This window comes from Saccopteryx bilineata, chromosome 1, assembly GCF_036850765.1.
Source record: "Saccopteryx bilineata isolate mSacBil1 chromosome 1, mSacBil1_pri_phased_curated, whole genome shotgun sequence".
Lineage (NCBI taxonomy): Eukaryota > Metazoa > Chordata > Mammalia > Chiroptera > Emballonuridae > Saccopteryx > Saccopteryx bilineata.
This window is the reverse complement of record NC_089490.1, coordinates 222184922-222211309: the sequence shown is the minus strand read 5'-3', so window position 1 is coordinate 222211309 and position 26388 is coordinate 222184922. Positions and strand designations below refer to the sequence as shown.

At 39.1% G+C, this 26388-nt stretch overlaps 1 protein-coding gene and 1 non-coding gene across 4 annotated transcripts in view; both read left to right on the top strand.

The window, feature by feature from the left end:
- PLD5 (phospholipase D family member 5) overlaps nt 1-26388 on the top strand; it is a 287657-nt gene that overhangs the window by 86540 nt on the left and 174729 nt on the right. The window lies entirely within an intron of this gene.
- Nucleotides 5198-5359, top strand: LOC136321385 (U1 spliceosomal RNA). Its single transcript, XR_010728643.1, has one exon. It is a non-coding gene; the product is annotated as a U1 spliceosomal RNA (small nuclear RNA).

Genomic DNA, 26388 nt, shown 5'->3' with positions numbered 1-26388 from the left:
ATAGCCCTACAAGAATTATCTGACTCCATCAAAAAGAATAACATAAGAATAATAGGTATATCAGAGGGAGAAGAGAGAGAAAATGGAATGGAGAACATACTCAAACAAATAATAGATGAGAACTTCCCAAGCCTGTAGAAAGAACTAAAGCCTCAAGTTCAAGAAACAAACAGAACTCCGAGTTTTCTTAACCCCAACAAACCTACTCCAAGGCATATCATAATGAAATTGACACAAACCAACAACAAAGAAAAAATTCTCAAGGCAGCCAGGGAAAAGAAGAATACAACATATAAAGGAAGGCCCATTAGATTATCATCAGATTTCTCAGCAGAAACTCTACAAGCTAGAAGAGCGTGGACCCCAATATTTAAAGTCCTGAAAGAGAGGAACTTTCAGCCACGAATACTATACCCATCAAAGCTATCCTTCAAATATGAAGGAGAAATAAAAACATTCACAGGTACAGAAAAGATGAGGGAATTTATCATGAGAAAACCCCCACTCCAGGAATTACTAAAGGGGGTTCTCCAATCAGATACAAAGAACAGAAAAAAAACAGAGCCACAAGTAAAAGCTCCAAGAAGAACACAATAAAACCAAATTTAAACTGTGACAACAACAAAAAGAAAGAGGGGGAGAAGATGGAGATTAACAGTAGCAAAGGACGATGGAGTGCAAAAGTACTCACAAAATAGTTCGCTACAATGAACAGGGTAGGGACCCTTTTCATTACTCAAAGGTAACCACCATTGAAAAAACCACCACAGAAGCACATGAGATAAAAAAGATAGCAACAGAGGAAAGATGTATGGAATACAACCAAATAAAAACAAAAGATAGAAAAACGAAAGAGAAGGATCAAACAAGACACAAAACTAACAGAAAGCAAGCTATAAAATGGCAATAGGGAACTCACAAGTATCAATAATTACACTAAATGTAAATGGATTAAACTCACCAATAAAAAGGCACAGAGTAGCAGAATGGATTAAAAAAGAAAATCCAACTGTATGCTGCCTACAGGAAACTCATCTAAGCAACAAGGATAAAAACAAATTCAAAGTGAAAGGCTGGAAAACAATACTCCAAGCAAATAACATCCAAAAAAAAGCAGGTGTAGCAATACTCATATCGGATAATGCTGACTACAAGACAGGAAAAGTACTTAGAGACAAAAATGGCCATTTCATAATGGCTAAGGGGACACTGAATCAAGAAGACATAACAATTCTTAATATATATGCACCAAACCAAGGAGCACCAAAATATATAAGACAGCTACTTATTGATCTTAAAACAAAAACTGACAAAAACACAATCATACTTGGAGACCTCAATACACCGCTGATGGCTCTAGATCGGTCATCCAAACAGAGAATCAACAAAGACATAGTGGCCTTAAACAAAACACTAGAGCACCTGGATATGATAGACATCTACAGGACATTTCATCCCAAAGTGACTGAGTATACATTTTTCTCCAGTGTACATGGATCATTCTCAAGAATTGACCATATGTTGGGCCACAAAAACAACATCAGCAAATTCAGAAAAATTGAAGTTGTACCAAGCATATTTTCTGATCATAAAGCCTTGAAACTAGAATTCAACTGCAAAAAAAGAGGAAAAAAATCCCACAAAAATGTGGAAACTAAACAACATACTTTTAAAAAATGAATGGGTCAAAGAAGAAATAAGTGCAGAGATCAAAAGATATATACAGACTAATGAAAATGACAATACGACATATCAGAATCTATGGGGTGCAGCAAAAGCAGTGATAAGAGGGAAGTTTATATCACTTCAGGCATATATGAACAAACAAGAGAGAGCCCAAGTGAACCACTTAACTTCACACTTAAGGAACTAGAAAAAAAAGAACAAAGACAACCCAAAACCAGCCGAAGAAAGGAGATAATAAAAATCAGAGCAGAAATAATTGAATTAGAGAACAGAAAAACTATAGAAAAAATTAATAGAACAAGGAGCTGGTTCTTTGAAAAGATCAACAAAATTGACAAACCCTTGGCAAGACTTACCAAGGAAAAAAGAGAAAGAACTCATATAAACAAAATCCAAAATGAAAGAGGAGAAATCACCACGGACACCGTAGATATACAAAGAATTATTATAGAATACTATGAAAAATTTTATGCCACTAAATTCAACAACCTAGAAGAAATGGATAAATTCCTAGAACAATACAACCTTCCTAGACTGAGTCAAGAAGAAGCAGAAAGCCTAAACAGACCTATCAGTAGAGAAGATATAGAAAAAACCATTAAAAACCTCCCCAAAAATAAAAGTCCAGGCCCTGACGGCTATACCAGTGAATTTTATCAAACATTCAAAGAAGATTTGGTTCCTATTCTACTGAAAGTCTTCCAAAAAATTGAAGAAGAAGCAATACTTCCAAACACATTTTATAAGGCCAACATAACCCTCATACCAAAACCAGGCAAGGATGGCACAAAAAAAGAAAACTACAGACCAATATCTCTAATGAATACAGATGCTAAAATACTAAACAAAATACTAGCAAATCGAATACAACAACATATTAAAAAAATAATACATCATGATCAAGTGGGATTCATCCCAGAATCTCAAGGATGTTTCAACATACGTAAAACGGTTAACGTAATACACCATATCAACAAAACAAAGAACAAAAACCACATGATTTTATCAATAGATGCAGAAAAGGCTTTCGATAAAATACAACACAATTTTATGTTTAAGACTCTCAACAAAATGGGTATAGAAGGAAAATATCTCAACATGATAAAGGCCATATATGATAAACCATCAGCTAACATCATATTAAATGGCACTAAACTGAAGGCTTTCCCCCTTAAATCAGGAACAAGACAGGGTTGTCCACTCTCTCCACTCTTATTTAATGTGGTACTAGAGGTTCTAGCCAGAGCAATCAGACAAGACAAAGAAATAAAAGGCATCCATATCGGAAAAGAAGAAGTAAAGGTATCACTTTTTGCAGATGATATGATCCTATACATCGAAAACCCCAAAGAATCCACAAAAAGACTACTAGAAACAATAAGCCAATACAGTAAGGTCGCAGGATACAAAATTAACATACAGAAGTCAATAGCCTTTCTATATGCCAACAATGAAACAACTGAGAAGGAACTCAGAAGAATAATCCCCTTCACGATTGCAACAAAAAAAAATAAAATACTTAGGAATAAACATAACAAAGAATGTAAATGACTTATATAATGAAAACTATAAACCATTGTTAAGGGAAATCGAAAAAGATATAATGAGATGGAAGAATATACCTTGTTCTTGGCTAGGAAGAATAAATATAATCAAGATGGCTATATTACCCAAAGCAATATACAAATTTAATGCAATTCCCATCAAACTTCCAATGACGTTTTTTAAAGAAATAGAGCAAAAAATCATCAGATTTATATGGAACTATAAAAAACCCCGAATAGCCAAAGCAATCCTAAAGAAAAAGAATGAAGCTGGGGGCATTACAATACCTGACTTCAAACTATATTATAGGGCCACGACAATCAAAACAGCATGGTATTGGCAGAAAAATAGACACTCAGACCAATGGAACAGAATAGAAAGTCCAGAAATAAAACCACATATATATAGTCAAATATTTTTTGATAAAGGGGCCAACAACACACAATGGAGAAAAGAAAGCCTCTTCAATAAATGGTGCTGGGAAAACTGGAAAGCCACATGCAAAAGAATGAAACTGGACTACAGTCTCTCCCCCTGTACAAAAATTAACTCAAAATGGATCAAAGATCTAAACATAAGACCTGAAACAATTAAGTACATAGAAGAAGACATAGGTACTCAACTCATGGACCTGGGTTTTAAAGAGCATTTTATGAATTTGACTCCACAGGCAAGAGGAGTGAAGGCAAAAATTAATGAATGGGACTACATCAGACTAAGAAGTTTTTGCTCAGCAAGAGAAACTGATAACAAAATAAACAGAAAGCCAACTAAATGGGAAATGATATTTTCAAACAACAGCTCAGATAAGGGCCTAATATCCAAAATATACAAAGAACTCATAAAACTCAACAACAAACAAACAAACAATCCAATAAAAAAATGGGAAGAGGATATGAATAGACACTTCTCCCAGGAAGAAATACAAATGGCCAACAGATATATGAAAAGATGTTCATCTTCTTTAGCTATTAGAGAAATGCAAATCAAAACGGCAATGAGATACCACCTCACACCTGTTCGATTAGCTGTCATTAGCAAGACAGGTAATAGCAAATGTTGGAGAGGCTGTGGAGAAAAAGGAACCCTCATACACTGTTGGTGGGAATGTAAAGTAGTACAACCATTATGGAAGAAGGTATGGTGGTTCCTCAAAAAACTGAAAATAGAACTACCTTATGACCCAGCAATCCCTCTACTGGGTATATATCCCCAAAACTCAGAAACATTGATACGTAAAGACACATGCAGCCCCATGTTTATTGCAGCATTGTTCACAGTGGCCAGGACATGGAAACAACCAAAAAGCCCATCAATAGATGACTGGATAAAGAAGATGTGACACATATACACTATGGAATACTACTCAGCCATAAGAAATGATGACATCGGAACATTTACAGCAAAATGGTGGGATCTTGATAACATGATACGAAGCGAAATAAGTAAATCAGAAAAAACCAGGAACTGTATTATTCCATACATAGGTGGGACATAATAGTGAAACTAAGAGACATTGATAAGAGTGTGGTGGTTACGGGGCGGGGGGCGGAGGGGGGAATGGGAGAGGGAAAGGGGGTGGGGAGGGGCACAAAGAAAACAAGATAGAAGGTGACAGAGGACAATCTGACTTTGGGTGGTGGGTATGCAACATAATTGAATGACAAGATAACCTGGACTTGTTATCTTTAAATATATGTATCCTGATTTATTGATGTCACCCCATTAAAAAAAATAAAATTATTAAAAAAAATGAACTTGGACATTAAAGAAAAAAATATACTAATTTATGGGGAAATTTTTCTCACGGTGGGAATAGTATATAAAAATATAAATTTAAACAGGTAGATTAAATCCATATTTTATAGAACACTACCAATACAATTATCTTTTCTTTATCACCAGCTAAATAATAAATTAATACTATAAGTCTTCCAATAAATTAGTGTATTTAAAATAGGTGACCATACTTACCTGACAGGGGAGATACCATGATCATGAAGGTGGTTTTTCCAGGGCAAGGCTTATCCATTGCACTCCGGATGTGCTGACCCCTGCGATTTCCCCAAATGTGGGAAACTCGACTGCATAATTTGTGGTAGTGGGGGACTGTGTTCATGGTCAATAAAAAATAAATAAATAAAATAAAATAAAATAAAATAGGTGACCATATAATTTGTCTAATTATTCACATTTTATATTATTTTTGCTATATAGAGCTACCTTGACATCTATAATTGTTTTTCTTATAACTCTGTATTTTTCCATCTTTTTACAGTGCACAAGACCTCTTAAATTAAAAAAAATAGTAGTTCTTTGAAAAACTTGATTACAGGGAAGGTCAATGTGGTGAAAATTTGTGCAAAAATATGTCTTATTTGTATTTTTCTGTTTTTGCGATGGGAACTGTAAAAGTATGAATAATTGTATTTGTTCCATTTATTCTCAATTTTATGTAAATTATATCCTACAGTTATCCTGTCACAAACATAATTGACTGACCTTGACCTTGCTCCTGAAACGTATTCCATACTGTTCTGTCAGCATGAATGGACTTGAAATCTCTTAGTCACTTTTCCAACAACACTGATAGCAGGAAGATCTCTAAGCCTTAGCGAAGACTAGAAATATAAAGGCTAAAGCCTGAGTCAGAGAATATTTGCCCTGGACACTTGGCTCAGTGGTCGAGTGTCAGCTGGGCATGTGGATGTCCCGGGTTTGATTCCCAGTCAGGGCACACAGGAGAAGCGTCCATCTGCTTCTCCACCCCTCTCACTCTCACTTCTCTCTCTCTTTCTTTCTCTTCCTCCCCTTCCTGCAGCCATGGCTTGATTGGAGTGAGTTGGCCTCCACCTCAGAAACTAAGAAGAGCTCAGTTGCTGAGCAACAGAGCAATGCCCCAGATGAACAGAGCATCACCCCCTAGTGGGCTTGCTGGGTGGATCCCTGTCAGGGCACATGTGGGAGTCTGTTTCCCTGCCTCCCCACTTCTCACTTAAGAAAAAAAAACATTTATGTGGAAAACAAGTATATCTCTTTTTTAAATAATTTAAAAAATTTTTATATTTCAATTACATTTTACATTCAATATTCTTTTATATTAGTTTTGGGTGTACAGCATAGTGGTTAGACAATCACAGACTTTACAAAATGTTCCTCCTAATATTTCCAGTACCTACTTGGTATTCTACATAGTTATAACAATATTATTGACTATCCACACAACTATTTTGTAACTGCCAATTTGTACTTCTCAATCCCTTCACCTTTTTCAATTAATCAACAAACAATAAGTAATGGTGAAGATATGGAGAAAAGGGAACCCTCCTGCACTGCTGGTGGGAATGCAGACTGGTGCAGCCACTGTGGAAAACAGTATGGAGGGTCCTCAAAAAATTAAAAATGGAACTGCCTATGACCCAATGATTCCAATTCTGTATTTACAGCTGGAGAAACTGAAAATGCTAATTAAAAAAAAATACATTTACCCCTATGTTCAATGTAGCATTTTCTATAATAGCCAAGCTATGAGAGCAACCCAAGTGCCCATCAATAGATGAGTGGACAAATACGTTCTTTTTCATGACTCTAATCTCACCCATTAATTCATTCATTTAACAAATGTTTACTAATCACTACTAAATTGTATTAGCCATTGGGCATACAGTAGTGAACAAGACAGACAGCATCCCTGCCCTCATTGAAGCTATGAGCAGGAGGATGGAATGGGCGAGACAGTATTGACCTCTCAACCCAATAACAGCTATGAAGGAAGTAAAGCAGGTCAGGGACACAGGATGCAGGGACTTCCCTTTTTGGTTAGGAGTGTCAAGTGTGGCTTCTCTGAAGAGGTGACATTGGAACCGAGATCAGGATGAGGTTATGCCAGGCTCTGAAAGGAGAACAAACAGGGAGTGTGGATGATTGGAGGAAGTGACATAATGTTAGACCCATGTGGCTGGAAAGTCCTTAGATCAGGAAATGTGATAGGAATGGGATTGAAGAGCTCACAGAGGCCAGATCATGGTGACCTTCACAGGCCATAGAACAGAATCTGGATTTTATCCTAAGTGAAATGGGGAGTGTGTGAAGGAGGGAAAAGTCAATATGATCTTATTTCTGGTTTTAGAAAACCACTCTGGCTTCAGCATGGACAATAGACTGTAGGGGTAATACTGTATGCTAACAGCTGTGTGTGTGTGGGACACAGACTAAGTTTCAGAATACATTTTGGAGGTGTGGTGGACGAGGTCAATGATGACAATCAAATTGCGTATGAGAGACAGAGAAGAATCGAGGGTGAGTCCCTGGTTTGGGGCTCAGGTACGATGAATGTTGACATCATTAACTAAGATGGAGACAATGAGGAGAGGAGCAGGCTTTGTGGGCAGGAGAGATATTAAGAATTATGCTTTGTTCGTGTATATGAGTTGCTTACTAGACATCAGAGCAGTGATGTTGCATGGGAAGTTGAAGATAACAGTCTGGATCTCAGGGCAGAGCTAGAAATAAAAATGTGGGCATCACCAACATGTAGGTGATAGTTAAAGCTACAGGATTGGTTCTGTTTACTTTCCTCTTTCGGCTTCCGCTAACTCCAGGATTTCCTTCCGCTCGATGCGTGTGGGCTCCCAGTGCACTCATGCTTTGGCTGGGTCTCCTTTTCTTCCCAGCACTACACACAAAAGAGTCTTATGCCGCCTGACCTGTGGTGGCGCAGTGGATAAAGCGTCGACCTGGAAATGCTGAGGTCGCCGGTTCGAAACCCTGGGCTTGCCTGGTCAAGGCACATATGGGAGTTGATGCTTCCAGCTCCTCCCCCCTTCTCTCTTTCTCTGTCTCTCTCCTCTCTAAAATGAATAAATAAAAAAAAAAAAAAAAAAAAAAATACCTAAGTCAATTATTAAAAAAAAAAAAAAAAAAAAAAAAAAAAAAAAAAAAGAGTCTTATGCCCATGGAAATATGTTTGGCAGGAGATCTCAGAAGGCTGGAAAAGAAGCCTGGTTCTGGAGCAAGATCCTGAGACTTGGAACCAGGGAAGGTTGGCTTCAGGTCCGTGATGAACCACTCTTGCCTTGAGCTTCAAATTCCTCATCTGAAACCTAGGGGTAATAATCGTTTTCAACTCATGATGCCATGAGACTTTTATGTATAACCACATAGGCATAAATAAACTGGGTTTATAGTAGGTACCTGATAAATGTAGTGAAAACTGAATTTTAATCTTATCTAAAGTGTAGGGCCTGAAGCTCTGGAACTACATGTTTACTCTTCCTGCAACTAAGGTCTTTGAACAAGCTTGCGGTTGGCTCAGTGGTAGAGCGTCAGCCTGGTGTGCAGGAGTCCAGGGTTCGATTCCCGGCCAGGGCACACAGGAGAAATGCCCATCTGCTTCTCCACCCCTCCCCCCTCCTTCCTATCTGACTCTCTCTTCTCCTCCCGCAGCCAAGGCTCCATTGGAGCAAAGTTAGCCCGGGCACTGAGGATGGCTTTGTGGCCTCTGCCTCAGGCGCTGGAATGGCTCTGATTGTAACAGAGCAGTACCCCAGATGGGCAGAGCATCGCCCCCTGGTGGGTGTGCTGGGTGGATCCTGGTCGGGAGCATGCGGGAATCTGTCTGACTGCCTCCCTGTTTCCAACTTCAGAAAAATACAAAAAAAATGTTTAAAAAAAAAAAAAACAAGCTTGCAAGTCCCACACATTTTTTCTTTTTGTCCTCTGGTGAGCCTCAATATCTGGGCATTTAGTTACATTGGACAAGCCATGATCGTCAGCTAGTTTTTGTGGAGTTTTTTTTTTTACATTTTAGTTTCCATTGCTGACCCCATCCTCAGGGCCAGAAGCAACAGTTAAAACCAACTAAGAAGATTTTTTTTTCTGTTTTATGATTATTCAGACATGTTTTTGAGACAGGACATGACTTTATTCTCAAATAGTGTGATTTTTCCTTCTACGAAAGAATGAATAGGCTGAGCTAATTTTACATACCCAGCATTTTCTTAATTGTGTCATTTTTTGATGTTTTTATTCTTTTTTTTTGTCCAAAATGCATTTAATTTGGAAGCATTCCCAAGCCATGTAAAAAGTAAGTGCCGACATCTCTTTCATACACAAATTGGATTTAATAATGTTTACATTGGATGCATGCAATTTAGTTATTTCTTTTCACATAAATTCTCTCTACTCATGCTGAGAAAACCTCCAGAACAGTGACACTTATTACAGCTTTTTGCAATCAATTTACAAATGTTTACTGAGTCCCTACTATGTGTAGAACACAGCATAAGCATGTGAAGAATTCAAATAGGACTCATGCTGGGTCCTGTTCTCCAGTTTGGGACTTAATTATTGGGGAAGGGTTAGCTCTGTGAGAAAGGAAATTGCTGAAATCTAATGCTGGGAGGAACCTTAGGATGCTGCCCCACCACCTCGTGCTTACTGCACGTGCCCTCAAGAGTTCCCCTGGTGCTGTTGTCTCCCTCAACTGATCTTTGCTCGTTGGGAAGAGGGGCGCTCACCACCTCCGTGGGTTTTCTGTTGGAATTTTGGACGACTTTAATCCTTAAACTTATGCCTTGATGGTGTATAAAGATCTTTTCTGTGCTTTCCATTTGATCCTTCTGTCACATGCTAAGCCTACAAAAATTCAAAGATCTCTAAAGGTTCTGACGGTTTAATAACTTGGATTTGTGCAATGTCAAAATTTGTATGAAAAGGGTTATTTTTGGGTTGTTATTTTTTACGTATTTTCTCCTTACCACAATCATGAGAGCTAGGCATTATGCTCCCCATTGTACAGGCAAAGAAAATGGATCTTAGAGTCAAGTGACTAAGCGCAGGATTGCACAGTTAGCATAACAAAAATTTACAACTTGTGGTTGAAACTGCAGCATCTTTGTTCTTTCCACACATGTCCCTGCCCCTGATCACTGTTCGCTTTCTTTGCATTAAACTTTCCTTTTTGTAAGGTGGATGTTGTATATCTAGGACAATCAAATGTGGAGCAGGTCCTGGGAAAACCTGTGGAAACCTTTATGGGTCACTAGTGCTTCTTGGTTATTGGTTCACTTCACTCATGTGATTAAAAGAATGCAAATGTTCCTACAGTTAGTTTATTTATATCTATCATCTCCTATAACCCACCTCCCTCTCTAAGCAATACTTTCCTTTCATTGCTTCCATAACTTTAATATCTCCCATACCTTATTTTTCAAAATGTTTTTAAAATTCTGCATTTGTTTTTCTTTTTCCATTTGTATTACCTTACTGCAGTATTATAATACTGAAGTAATGATTACTTTATTATGGTAAACCCCCCATACAGTGCTGAACTGTAAAAAAAATATCTACTGCTAAGATCCTTTCTTTATGAGGTGATTCTTAAAACCAGGCACAAATACCATAGCCCTGACTTTTAACCTCCATAGAAACGACCTGATTCTTCACTCATTATTCTAAGCACTGCTATATTTCCCTGCATTTCTATGGGTCTTCTTACAGGACGAATTGAGATAATTTGTTGTTCAGAACATCATCTTCCTGCAGGCTCAGTCAGGAATAATATTAGCTGGTCTGATGGAGGACTGATTTGGTGGGAATCTGCATGTTGAAATGCAGAAACTGTCTATTTCACTGTGACAGTACTAACATGGAATCAGATCTCTCACTCTGTGACTTTATCCCTCAGCTGTGAACACATCTTCTCTATTATTTTCAACCTTTCAGTAATTTGAATAAACAATTACATGAAGGTCCATTTTGACCTTGGCATCAAATAATTGCTGCTTTGCAGGTTTTTGCTCATGGAAATATATTTAAAAAATATATTTTTTTATTTACCAACAGAGGGAAGTGGGTATAAAGATTGAATCTAAGAAGACAGTGAGTGTTCAAAAGTTCAAGCAGAGAACAAGGAAAGATACAGTTTTTTAGTATATCTCTCCTTATTTCTCTCTGCCTAACTCCAACTTAAGTACCACAACTGTATTTTTTTTTCAGTTGGGTAGGGTCTGTTCTTATTTGGTCAGGTTACTCTAAGCAGGAACTTTAATAATTTGTGTTATTATTCCAGTAAACAATGTCAAACCTTTCAAACACTGTGGCAATGGTATTGAGCATAAGTGCATCCTGCAGAACACCAAACTTGTACTGTAGATTAGATTATATTTCTCTGAACTCATAAAATCGAATGGTAGCTAACATTCAGGATTATCGGGTTCCCATAAATCCATGGAGCTATGAAAGGGATGCTTATGTACATTAGGTGCACTGTTTATCTTAATCTCCCATGAAACATAACTCTGGTCACGGTAAAGAGAGAGCTGGAATGGATGCATATTATTCAAGCCAGTTTGGTTTGAATCTTATATCATTTTACGTTATTAAAAGGAAGAGCATAAAATACTAGAGTGGCATATTTATTTCTGTCTGCTGCTTAGGTACTGCTCAGAAAATCTTAAACAGATATATATATATATATATATATATATATATATATATATATATATATTTTTTTTTTTTTTTTTTTTTTTTTTTCCTGTAAGACTGTTGAGGGATTTTCAAATTTTAGCACAGTTGAGATAGTCATCATTCTTTTGGGATTATATTAGACATTGTTTTAGATGCTACATGTTGCCATGGGTAATATCATAAATAACATCTAAACAGGGTTCTTTGAAAGAGATAAGCAGACATTGTACTGATGACCCAGTTTATGAAAACTGTTGGCATAATTAAAACCTGTTGAGAGTGTAGGAATGATAAGATGTACATTAAAATGCAGATGCTCTTTTTATTAATTAGAAAATTAGCCATAGTGTAATGTGTATGCCAAGGGTCGAAAATTTAAAACTTGAGAGAAATTATATTTTCACATTTTAAAAGTGTTCATTTTTACAAGGATGAGACATTAGTTACTGCTGTAGATTAAAAAGTGGCTCACAGTTTGTCAGACTTTCCTCTGTTTCGACTCACGTTATTAACCCTCCAATATTGATTTGGAGGACTCACCCAACACCCCGGCTTTGCAGTGACTTCTAATTGTCATCTCTTTCACCCTGGCTCAGTCACCCCCTGCCATGATTACACCTTTGATTTATTATTAGCAGGACAGCACTCCCTCTGGTGCCTCACATTGCATCCATTGTACTCTAACTCACGCACAACATGATTGTCATTGTATTTACTACATAGACCCTTCTGTCCATGAATGTGGGCATCTCTATTTAACTAGGTCTTTTAGTTTTTATATACAAGGGAATATTACTCAACCATAAAAAAGAATGAAATCTTACCATTTGCAACAACATGGATGGACCAAGAGGGTATTATGCAAAGTGAAATAAGACAGAGAAAGACAAATACAATATAATTTCATTTCTGTGTCGAATCTATAAAACAAACAGACAAAACAGAAATAAACTCATGGACACAGAGAACAAACGTGATAATTGCCAGGTGGGAGGAGTTGTAGGGGTGCTGGGTGAAAAAGGGAAGGGATTAAGACATACAAATTGGCAGTTATAAAGTAGTCATGGGGATGTAAAGTACAGCATAGGGAATATAGTCAATAATATTGTAATAACTATTTATTGTGCCAGGTGGGTAACAGACATAATGGGGGGGAATCACTTCATAAATTATGTAAATGTCTAACCAATATAGTGTACACTTGAAACTAACCTAAAAATATTGAATGTCAACTGTAATTGAAGAAATAAAAATAAATTTTTATATTTAAAAAATAGTGAACATTTTAAAAAGTAGTAAATTTTAAGTCATATTCACCACCTAAATGTAATAATTTTTAATGTTTGCTATCTCTACTGTGAATATAAATGTCCTTACTGAAAATTCATGTAAATGCATATTTTTTCTCTGTTATTGCTTCTTAGAGTAAAGAATTGGTGTAACAGTCTTGTCCAGTGATAACACATTAGTTTAAGTGAACTCATTTGAAAATACATTATAGGTAACATGTTGACTTCACCCCTAATGCAGCCTTCTCTTCAAATTAAAGCATTATTCACAATAGCCAAGACTTGGAAATAACCTACATGTCCTTTCACAGATGATTGGATGAAGATATGTACAACCATACAATGGACTACTACTCAGCCATAAAAAAATGATGAAATAAAGAATATTGGATTTTCTAGTCTTAACAAGATTTTGCCTTCTTAATGATGCCCAAAATGCATTGAACTAAGAAGAAAGTAGTACGCAGATTTTGTGTTTATGAAAATTGAAAGTTTCCATTTAAAGATAAAGCTAAACAAAAGCAGAGGCAGAAGCTTCAGGACCAGCAAAGCAAAGAAAAGGTAAACAGAAAATGAAGAGAGAACGAAATGCATAGAAAACAAAACTTGGTTGAAGCAGAATTCTTTCCAAAAGGAGAAGATGGTGGGAGTAAGTGAAAAACAAGGAAAGGGGAAAAGAGTTCTGATATCAAAGATTGGGACACCTAGCAACCTCTTAAAGATAAGAGTCTACAAAGTTAAAAAAGCAATAGAATTAATGAAGGAAAAAACGGAAGGAGCTAATTCATCCTAGAAAACTGTCACTTTAGACCTAAGAAAAATGGTTTTATCCATAAATCTTCTGCTAAAATCATACCAGTCCTTGAAGAAATTTAACAGAAGAGATGTAAAATCCATTTGAATGTAATTAATAAATAAAAATGTTTATTTTGATGAAATACATACAATTAAAGATATTATTTTCTTGTGGCTGAATTATATCTATTTTTAATGTAAGGTCACTCATATGTAGTAAATAACTAAATGTTTTATTAACTATTTTGTATGTTTTCCATTGGTAAAGTTTCTCTGACAACTAGGTCTCCATCTTGCCAAAAAGACATTCATTCATTTACTTTTCAACTTCTTCTAACCGTTCTTACCACAGTAGTGAAAGTGCTTTTATCCAAGTCTACCAGCAATTTCCATGGAACTTGTTATCTTTCTTGAGTTACAGAGCTTGTCAGCAACTTCTGACATAGTCACATGTTCCCTCTTTCTTGAAACACTCTTTCCTTGGTTTCCAGGACACCATGGTCTGATCACATTCCTATCTCCCAGCTCCCCTTTCTATCTTTTCCTCAATGGCTCATCCTCTTCTACATAGCTCAGTGTTTCAGTGCCTTAGGGCTTGGCCTCAGGCTGTCTTATCATTTTTATCTTTATTCTTTTCTTTGGTGATGCCTTTTATTCCCAGTGACATTAAATGCCACCTTCGATGTTGATAATGATGTCAATCTGGGTATCTTCAGTCCTGACCCCACCTGTGAGCACCAGACTCATATGGTCAACTGGTTACATGGCTTTAGCCCTTGGATGTTAAGAGAAATCTTCAGTTAAAATTCCAAAGTACAGCTCTTGATAGCTTTCATCTCACTCTAAACCTCTTCCCTTTCTTGTATTTTCTTATCTCTGTGAAGGTTTCCACTATCAGTTGCTCCAGTCAAACCCTAGGCACCATCCATCATTCCTCCTTTTCCCTCACACCTGCATCAACCAACTCATCAATCACTTCTCCAGCTCTACCACCAAAACATGATTTGGATTCTTTCACTTATTTTTATCTTCTGAAGTTATTTGTTTCTTGACTAAATGGGTGAATAGGTGACCTCCTGTTTTCCCTGAGACCACTCTTGCCCTTTTAAAGATCTGTTCTCCACCAGCAGCCACAGAAATCATTTTGAAGAGTTAAAGTCCCTTTTGTTTTCCCTTCCCTGTGACATTTGGAGGCAATGGCAGATGTGGAGCTAAGTGAGGAAGCCACTGTGGAAGGCAGTGAGTGGTCTGACAGGTTGGGAGGTTGAGTACACATAGGAAAATTGAACAACTATGTAAATATATTGAAGATAATGGGAGTTGGGTTTCTTGCTGTCAGATGAAATATCATGTCAGCCTGTTCATTTCCTACCCAGCGTTTCTCAAAATTGGCCATTACTTTGCTTATTTATTGACTCATTTTTTATTTGGCTCTCCTATTTAGATGGAAGCTCTAAGAGGAGAGACCATATCTGTGTTGCTTGTTGCTGAATCTCCAGGGCCTGGAATAGTGTTCAGCTAGGCTCTAAATAAATATTTGTCTCATGAATTAATTTTGTTCAACCCTGTGTTTTAACCCTTAGGCAGTCAGGCTATTGCAAAACCTTCATGCCAACATGCTTCTATGTCAAATATTCCATTATGTGTGGCGTAATTTATTTTTGGCTTGGGGAACTGAAGTATATCCAAATATATTTCATTTATTATTTCATTTTTGCCAAGACAAGATCTTATCTAAGGACCTCAGTATATATTATAAAATGATAGATAATGTCATTAAAATTCCTGATTTCCACTGCTAAAACCCTTCATTGGACCTTGGCTTTGAAGAAAGATTCTCTCCTATTAGTGACCCTTTCTGTACCTTTTAAAAGCCAGAGACACACTCCCCAGACTCCACAGTCCAAAATTAGACCAACAGTTTTAATGGCAGTATTAAGAAGACCCTTTTATTTACTTTTCAATTTAATATTATTATGTAAAATCCTATCTCTTATTAATGAATGCATGACTCAATGTTACAAACAGCACATGAGATAATATAAAATGTTCTGTTATTAAACCAGATAATTATAGCTCATACCTCTGGCCTTGAACATTTCATCATAAACATGGCATAGAGCAGGGGTCGAGAACCTATGGCTTGCGAGCCAGATGTGGCTCTTTTGATGGCTGCATCTGACTCGCAGACAAATCTTTAATAAAAAAATAATAACATTAAAAATATAAAACATTCAAAACATTCTTATGTATTACAATCCATTCATTTCCTACCGCTCATGTCCATGGTTGCGGGTGGCTAGAGCCAATCACAGCTGTCCTCCTGGACAACACCAAATATTTATTGGATAATGCACAATGTACACGGGTCATTGTATGGTTCTCATGGAATTACATTTTAAAATATGTGGCGTTCATGGCTCTCTCGGCCAAAAAGTTTCCCGACCCCTGGCATAGAGAAGTACATCATTCTAGCTAATTGGATTCCAACTCTAATATGCTTTTTCATGTTTCCATTGAGATAACTTTAGGCATTTTAAAATACAGTATTCTTTGGTGAGGGTGGGTTCACAGCTCAGAAACAATAGGAATGTGGGCCACTGGGATTAATTTCTAGGTCCTCTTTTGGTTTATGTTATTTTTGAGTTGAAATTGGTATATAGGCTATTGCAATATAATATTCATTATGGTGTTATTGTTTTTTTCTGAATCTTTATGATGCTTTAATGTGATCTTGCTAACCCTGGAGAGCCAGGGCTGGCTAATTTCTTACAGATAGCAAACAGTTTGCCTATGGGCAGGCCTTTTCTATGTAACCCATAAACCCAAAGTCCAAACACCCAACCACCTCCTTTATCTAATACACACTAATCCAATATTACTCCTGCCCTAAAGTTACCTGATAGTGACCACCCCATCACTCAGAACTCACCAAAATTATTCACACTACCCAATCCTAAACTTGCTCCGACGTGCCTACCCTGCTTAGCCTATTCCTTCCCATGGAAACCACAGGACTCTGGCCCATGCTCTCTCTGCTGACTGGCCCTGGTGCTTCCCCATGTGACCCTGTGTGGTGTAGCATGCCCCCTCCTCATGGAAACTCTTAAGTAATAAACTTCTCCTCCAAGAAAATTGTCTCCTTGTCTGTCACTTTACCACACCTGATTAAAGTAGAACCAGGGTACATTATAAAACAGTTGCACAACACAGGAAATAATGAAGTAGTTTGCATCCCAACTTCAAGATCCCCAAGGACATCTCACCTTACTGTGTGACACCTTTGGCAACAGACAAAATTTTCTCTCTCTCTCTCCCTGTCTCATTCTATTTAGTTCTTTATTTGAATGTGAGTAGGTTTTTTTGTACTATAACCTCCAGAGAAATGCTTATTCTTCAGCTCGTGTGTACCTGGGGCTCAACAAACAAAGCAGATTTGCACACAAGCAGCATTGGGCTCCTATCACAAGGTCATGGCATGTAATTTGTGTTGGGAAATACAGCAAAACCATGGAGCGAGGGAACACACCTCCTTCCCCAAAGCAGCAGGAACACAGGCTGTGGGATGAATATGATGATGAAAATGGATTTTCACAAAGGTTTAGATAGAAAACTTTGATTAAAAAATGTTGTGTTGTGGAATATCAGCTAGCAGGAAGACAGAAACGAGTTGGTTTAAAGATTTCCCAGAGGATAGTTTCCAAAGTATTTGGAAATGATAAAGTTTGAAAGTGAAGAGTAAAGATCAAAACTGTCCCAAAGTTAGCTGGATATTCATGAGTAGTGTAGAACTTGGATGAATAAATGCATCGCTGGTCTGGGACTCTGGGGCATGGGGAGAAAGCAAAGAGAGAGAAATGTGCAGAAAAGGAATTTAAGATGAAGGAGAGTCATCGAAGCCCTTGCAGAACTGAGGACACTGGTTGCAGTTAGGTGAGCTTGCTGTGTTGACTTTGCATTCAGGTTCCACCACTAACCAGATGCTGGTCCCTGACAACTTATTTATCTCTTAACCTCTTTGAATGGCAGTGACTATGGAGTATTGTTGAAAGGACTAAACCTTTACAGTGAAATACTCCAAAGGCGGGGGGTAGGGGGGAACCACCCATTGCTCTCAGGGGCTTAAGGACATACCCAGTGGAAGTAAGAAATTGCTTAGTGGTCTCACATATATGAACCTAAAATACAGGGGCAAGCAAAAGTAAGTTTGTGGTTGTGAGTACCTAAAACAGTTTATTCTTGTATTATTTATTAATTATTATTTCCCATATAAACAATTGCAAAACCTCCTTTTGCCCCACCCTGCATATGAAAGTTTCACTCTGGACCATATATGGAACAGTGAGCTCTTCAATAAATGTCAGCTCTTTTTCTTCTTTGGCACAAAAATGTCATCTCATTGGTCGTCCACAGGAACCAAAACACCCTAGTATTCTAAGGGGTTCTAAGTGAATGCCACAAATAACAAATAAAGTGTGTTATATAGGCTTATTAACATTTATTAATATATTAGCAGGGATTTATTTGTGTCTTTTTTGTTGGGAATTGATGAACAAATGGATTTGCTAAAAGGTAAGTAGGGTAATAGAATAAAAGCAGATGTTTGAGTCACTAAACAGGGCAGAAGTAAAGGGCCTCATCTTTGGAGCATGGCCTTGAGTAGAAGCTGGGTGGTGATATATACTTACCATGGGGAGGGAAATTATAACTTGAAAATTATACTTGTCAGAAAAAAAAACAGCAGCTATAAAATAATATAAACCAGAAGATGTGCCTCTATGTACGCTAAAACTCAAAAAAATATTTTATGGAAGTAGAAAAGAAAAATATCAAAATGTGGAGAGCTGTTAATTGCATATTGTTATGTTTTTTGGAACACATTTTCTCCCTCTTATTTTTTTTGAGTGCCCTGGATATTTTAGCAATGGTTGGTGATGCCCCCAACTCCTTCCCTGTGCAAACCAACATACATGCTTTTATTTGCGATCTCTTGACATTAGGAGAATAAGCTGAGATTTATTGGAGAGGGAGCTGAAAGCAGATAGTTGCAGAGGAATAGGCTGGGACGGTAAGAGGAGGGTAACCAAAGTACCCTGATGGGTTGCAGTGTATTGCATGGGGCTGTCTGAAGGGCAGCTGGGTACCGTATGGGTAAGAGCTCTGATTTCACCTGAGAATTCAACTCTGTGCACATGTGTGACACTATATACAAAGCAGAAAAGAAAAGTGCCTGTTAGTCTTGCCTGAAGGAAGCCTTTTCATCCCAGATCTCCCTGTGCTGAGCCAATAAAGTTAGTTGGTTATGGCCCAGACAGGAGAAGCATGGAGCACCATTGGTAATCAGCATGTGTTGACTTGTTGGAATGTGAAAGAAGCCATCTGAAGTGTGGAAGACCCCAGAGTGAGATGAGAGTGAGCCAGGACCAAGAGGAAGCCTTTGGACCACTGAAGGGGGACCTGAGTGGGGAAGACAAACTAATAAAGTCCAAACTCAGCAGCGTTTGTTGGTTGTTAGGTTTTTCTTTTGAAAATCTTTTTGTTGTGTTGAAATATCCATGATATAAAATTTAGCATTTTAACTAGGGGCATTTTTGTTGTTGTTGTATTTTTCTGAAGTGAGAAGCGGAGAGGCAGAGACAGACTCCAACATGCGCCCAACCAGAATCCATCTGGCATGTCCACTAGGGGGCAATGCTCTGCCCATCTGGGGCATTGTTCTGTTGCAACTGGAGCCATTCTAGCTCCTGAGGCAGAGGCCATGGAACCATCCTCAGCACCTGGGCCAACTTTGTTTCAATGGAGCCTTGGCTGCAGGAGGGGAAGAAAGAGATAGAGAGAAAGGAGAAGGGGCAGGGTGGAGAAGCAAATGGGCACTTCTCCTGTATGCCCTGGCTGGGAATCAAACCCAAGACATCTATACACCGGGCCAATGCTCTACCACTGAGCCAACCGGCCAAGGCCATTTTAACTGTTTTTAAGTGTACAGTTCAGTGATGTGTAGTTCATTCACATTGTTGTACAACCATCACCACCATTCATCCACAGGATAATTTTTATCTTCCTGAAATCAAACTCTGTCCACATTCAACAGTAGCTCCCAATTCCCCTCTCCTTCTAGCCCCTGGTAACCTTCTGTCTCTACATTTGACTACTGTATGATTTAATTGAAATCATACAGTATTTGTTCTTTTGTGTTGGGCTTATTTTACTTAGCATAACATATAATGTCTTCGAGTCTTCAAGATTCACCCATGGTAGCATATATCACAATTTCCGATCTGTTTAACATTGATCAATATTTCATTGTATGCATATATCCTAGCCAATGAATAGATTCAAAGAATCATTTTGTCCTTTTGTCCATTAATTTGGATTGTTTCTCTCTCTTAGCTTTTGTGAATAATGCTGTTAGGAACATGGGTATAAAACTCAGTTAGAGTTCCTGCTTTTCTTTTGGGTCTATGTCTAGAAGTGGAATTGGTGGATCTTGTGGTAATTCTATTTTAATTTTTTGATTTCTTCACATCCTCACCCCAAAAAACTTTTTTTCTATTGAAAAGAAAATAGTAGCCATCCTAGTGAATGTGAAGTGGTACCTCCTGGTGGGTTTGTTTAGCATTTTCCTGCAGTGATATTAAGCATCATTTGTCTGTCATTTTTGGAGAAATGTCTATTCAAATTCTTTGCCCATTTTTAATTAAGTCATTTATTTTGCTGTTGGGTTGTTTATCTGTTTATTTATTTATCTATTATTCCCCTGGGATACTAAGCCTCTTATTTCAGGTAGCCCTGGGACTGGGTTGTGTCCCTAATCTAGAATATGAGATTTCATTGGTTAGACTAAATGGCAGGGCAGTTGTTCCCAGAGGTTTTTGTGGTAGGAAGCTGTGTTTATTGTTAAAGAAATAAACTCTTTTCTGTGAGGCAAACAGTTATGAAAGCCATGATTTGATGTCCTTGTAGTCCAAGCGATGCTATTTAGACCATTTAGAGAATTGGACAGCACAGCTCCTAGGAATAGGACCCATGTTATCCCAAAGAAGAATGGGGATGAGGGAGGGGGGGAGCTTTGTACTTATGCAAATAACACAGAAGCATCTAAGACATGGGTGCCAAACTGATACCATTCTCTGCCCATAAACAGCTCTAAACCAACCTCTAGCCTGATTCCACTACCTGCAGACTGAGGAAAAGGCCAGGATGCAATTGGTAGGGGCAGGATGGATGATCAGGCAGCTCAGGACATTGACCAGAGAGAGGATCAGGAAAGCCGAGAGCTAGGAATGGCAGATGTGTCTGCAAAATAGCTTCGTAAGCTGCAAAGCCACATGTAAATCGGAGGTGCTAATTATCACTCTCCCTGCACCCAACCTTGGTGAGGAAGTAGAACCCATGTCTTTGATGAATGGAGGACTTGAAGGAGGGTTGCTCCTAGCACAGGGGTCAGGAACCTATGGCTCGTGAGCCAGATGTGGCTCTTTTGATGGCTGTGTCTGGCTTGCAGACAAATCTTTAATAAAAAAAATAACATTAAAAATATAAAACATTCTCATGTATTACAATCCATTCAATTCCTACCACTCATGTTCATGGTTGTGGGTGGCTGGAGCCAATCACAGATGTCCTCCGGGACCACACCAAATTTTTATTGGATAATGCGTAATGTACATGGGTCATTGCATGGCTCTCACGAAATTACACTTTAATATATGTGGCATTCATGGCTCTCTCAGCCAAAAAGTTTCCCAACCCCTGTCCTAGGAAGAATGTGAATGGACCTCCTTTAAGAATCTGAACTGGCCTGACCAGGCGGTAGCGCAGTGGATAGAGCATCAGACCGGGATGCAGAGGACCCAGGTTCGAGACCCCGAGGTCGTCAGCTTGAGCATGGGCTCGTCTGGTTTAAGCAGAGCTCACCTGCTTGGACCCAAGTTCACTGGCTCGAGCAAGGGGTTACTCAGTCTGCTGAAGGTCCACGGTCAAGGCACATATGAGAAAGCAATCAATGAACAACTAAGGTTTCACAATGAAAAATTAATGATTGATGCTTCTCATCTCTCTCCATTTCTGTCTGTCCCTATCTATACCTCTCTCTGACTCTCTCTTTGTCTCTGAAAAAAGAAGAGTCTGAGCTGTCATCCCAGAGGAACTGCCTTGTCCCTCTTTCTCCTTAAACCTTTCAGACACTGGGCTTAATAACCTTTGGACTGAGCCTAAAGCATCCATGTATTGCAAACAAGTGTTTGCAAAGATAATTGAAAGCAGATTATTATGACTACCTGACTGATGACTCTTGGGCTGAAAATTAAAAATATCCTTTAGAATTAGGGTCACTATCTTAGCTTATCTGCCTTTCTTCTATTGATGTAATTGTTCCTTTACCTTTCACATAAATAATACCCCTTGCCTTTGTCTCCTACTCAGAACACTATCTGGGTTTCTGCCTGAAACAGCACTTCCAGAATAGCAATTCTTTTGGATCTCAAATAAATGCACTTTGCCTCTCACTTTCACCTTTTATTTTAAGGTTAACAGTACTTATTCTTTTTCTCTTCCTAGTTTCATCATTTATTTTGGGGTTTGGGCGTTGGTGAAGTGGTTTTCTTTGCTTTCGAGGGAGTGATAAATATGTCTGGTAGGAAGAAAGAAAGGCTTGAAGAGGGATTGCTATTAATGGCTAAGCCAGAGGAAGATTGATGAATAGCCTGACAGCAACTGAGCTCAGCTCGCCTGCAGCCCAAGACCACAGTCTCCCCTACTCTCTCTGGGAAGAATGACAGCTCTGTGGCTCAGAGTGGTGCTGGGCACAGCTGTCCTTACACTCTGCTCAGCTGGCCAGAGCAGTGCTCTCGTAATGCCCTGCGGGGTATGGAAATAAGCTATGCCTTGGACAGGGCTTGTGATAGGCTTTTATCTGAGTCTTTAGGAAAGGAGGTGATAAATCCATGAACGGTGAGGAGAAGAGGAAAAACAGGAGGCAGCATGTTATTCCTACGGTGATGTTAATTAGACAGGACTCTGATTCTGTTAAATGTCTGTTTAAAGATCTGCTACTCTGCCCTCCCCCTCTACTGACCTGACTTTTCTATATTGTAAAATTACTCTGCTTTATCTGTTAAGTCAGGACATTATCATTTGTTGTTGTTGTTGTTTTTTCTTTGACAAGAACAGAGAGAGAGTCAGAGAGAGGGACAGATAAGGACAGACAGATAGGAAGGAGCAAGATGAGAAGCATCAATTCTTCCCTGTGGCATTGGGGTTTTGAACCTGGGTCCTCTGCATCCCATATCCACTGTGCCACCACCTGGTCAGGCTCATTTGTATTTTTGTAGATCCCTTGTGTTCTTCTTTTTGAGGTAAAATGTATTTGATAAGGATATGTGATATTTAAATATTTTCAATGTCTGCATAATTAGATTTATTTCCTGGCCAAGCAAGCAATTCTTTAGAAAATTGCTTCAATGTAAACAATAGCGAAAAGTACAAATTGACTGATGCTAGATAATGACATTTCAAATTTTGTTTTCTTTTACTAGGTTGAGCTCATCAATGAAGTTCAGATTGTGACCATGTTTATGGGTTCTCCTTTAAAACTTTGTTTCTCCTGAGATTCAATAAAAACAGAAAAGGATGTTTCACATTGATTTCTGAAGGACCCAAAATGCTCTGTTTAGGATTTGAAAATGAATACGTCTCTTGGTAGCCTAGATTTTGGTCTAATTTGTGAGACTCTTTGCTAGCATTTAAACAGAATCTTTTACCTTTGATGAAGCAGAAAATAGGGAAAGTCATGGTGTGACCTTCCATTGTCATAGTACACTGCTTCAAGGACACATTTAAAAATGAATGTCAGAAAGTTCTCATCTTTGACAAATTAAAATGAAAGTAACCAGCGCAATTGTTCATTCTAGCAGAATTTGGTACTATAGAATTAAATTAATAAAATAGTTAATGGAAGTGTGTGGGGGTATTACATCAAAGTACTTTCAATAGCACACAAATTAGCTACAGTTCTTACGTACTATTTTATCGTAAAATTCCGAATAAAGGGGAACAAATCCATGTTGTTGTAGAGAAGCATTTAGTATTAACTTCACTAGGGCTAATTCACCAAGTACCCACTATATACCTGATGTGGTGTAATTGTGCTGCTCTCACTGGATTTTTTTTTATTTTCCCCTGTGTACAAAGAGGTTCATTGAGCTGTTAGAACCATGTGGTCATTGACAGAACTGCACAAGACAATACAGGCTCTGGTGAAATGGGGGTTACCTGCATGGGTTCCCTCCTGGGACTTCCATGTGCACCATGGAGTGGCCAGTGCGCTTGCTGGCCTTTGTGCTTTGATGCTTGTTTAGTTGAAGGCTCTGGCATCATTGTGCAGGGCACGTGCTCCAGCCTCTTGGCCCTGGGTCCCAGCCTTTATAACAAGTGATGTCCAGGAGCCCCTGGGTTCTTTTTGAGCTACTATTTAATTATTTTGTCTTGGATTGCATTACTATGAATTATCATTGCATTATTTTAAATCTTCCTAAAAGTTTGTTTGTTTATGTTTATAGTTTATAAGGGAAATGGGTAAAACAAAAAACTGTTTAACCATTTTTTCTGTTGTAAGATGAGTGCCTTTAAAAAGTTTTTAGGAAATAGGCAAAAATGATATACCCATGAGTAGAATATTATACAACAACTTAAAACTATGTTTTAAAAGCATAGTGAGAATTTTAAGAACTATCATCTGGAAAAACCAACTTTAGACTAAACTAAGAGGACTCTTCAACCAAGGAACACTGAAGAAGTTACACCAAGACTGGTAGGAAAAGCGGAAACTTGGAGAGGGCTGCCCAGCTCCCCAGAGTGAACGGCAGCTGGGAGAGACTCTCATAGAGGGAAGTGAGTTTAGCAGAGAGGGGAGGGTCCTGAGTCCCAGGAACAAGGCCCCAGCCTGCAGCCCCAGAGCCTAGAAGAGGCGTAAGGACAGTATTTAGCTGGAAACAAGTCAGGATATGGTTTGTGAGAAAGAGACTGATTTCTCAGACCCAGGATTCTTCTTAAAGGGACTGCGCAGAAAACCTCTTTCACAACCACTCACCCGGGGACCGGGGGATGGGGAGAGAGGAGAGGACTGGAGTAGCAGGAAGAGAGTGTAATCTAGGAGGCACAGGGAGAAACACTTTGGGAGACAGCCACCCTAACCCCTGAGATAGTCACTCCTCAAATCTGAAGTGAATATTTCCCCCGGAAACAGCAATACTAGCAAAGGGAAGCAGGACACCAGCCAAACAAGCTCCCCCATGGCACTCAGAGCAGAGTTGCTTAGAAGGAAGGAGCTTTCGGGTCTACAGTAGTGAGTGTTAGGGTCTGAGCTGCAGTGCCCGCACCCCACACGGCTGAGGGCTCCCCAGAGGGAGGGCAGTGGTGGAACGCAAAGGGGCAGTTCTGTCGGCAGGGGCAGAAGCCGGCTGGCCACCACTGGGCTCACGTGTGAGCTCAGTCTTGCCCGGCTGGGGAGGAGTAGGCGTGCAAAAGCAGTCAAGCCCAGCTGCTGGCAGCCTGTAGTCCAGCCTGCGGGAGAAGGGCAGGAACCCCAGAAGGGGTGGAGACCAGCCCTTGAGCAAGAGCGCAGGAGCACAGCCTTGCCGTGCCTGTGCAACTACAGCTTGTGGCCTGACTTGGGAGCCGGCTCCTCCTACGGGGGTGGAGCCAAAAGCCCATAGCAGGCAGAGTTCCGCTACTGAGCTGAGCGTGGCCATGCAGTCCTGCCTGGCGGTAAAGCCTAGGACAGCAGCCGATCCACAAGTGGGCTCTTCCTACAAGGGCAGGGCAAAAGCCCGGAAACAGGTAGAGACCTGCAGCTGAGCAAAGGTGCTCACCACTGCCCTCAGGGCCGAGCATAACGCCACCCACAGGGGTGGGGCAAAGGCCAAGGCCACCAAGGCTTGTGCACCCGAGCACGTGAGCAAGCCACTCCCGTGAAGGAGAGGTGGAAACCACAGCAACAGCCCCAGTGGGCAGGCATCAGCAAAGCCCAAATCCAAAAGTCCTAGGCAGCAACAGAAGAGGGGGTGACGGGCCTGCAGACAGACCATATCTAGGGAACAGAGGCCATACCCAGTGGACTCCAGGGGCCAAAACCTTCCTTTACACAGAGAAAATGTGGAGGCAGAGAAATGCAACACAAATGAACCAAGAGAAATCCCCAGAAAAGGACCTAAATGAATCAAATATAACCAAATTACCAGATGCAGAGTTTAAAATAACAATTGTTAGGATGCTCAAAGATATTAGAAAAACAATAGATGGTCATTACGAAAACCTAAATAAAGAGATAGCAAATTTAAAAAAGGACATTGAAATAATAAAAAAGAATCAGTCAGAAATGACAAATACAATATTTGAAATAAAGAACACAATGGAAGGAATTAAAAGCAGGATGGATGAAGTGGAGAATTGAATCAGCGAGTTAGAGGACATGATAAATAAAGGCACGGAAGCAGAGCAGAAAAAAGAAAAGAGACTCAAAAAGTCTGAGAAAACTCTTAGAGAGCTCTGTGACAACATGAAGAGAAATAACATCTTCATCATAGGGGTTCCTGAAGAAGAAGAG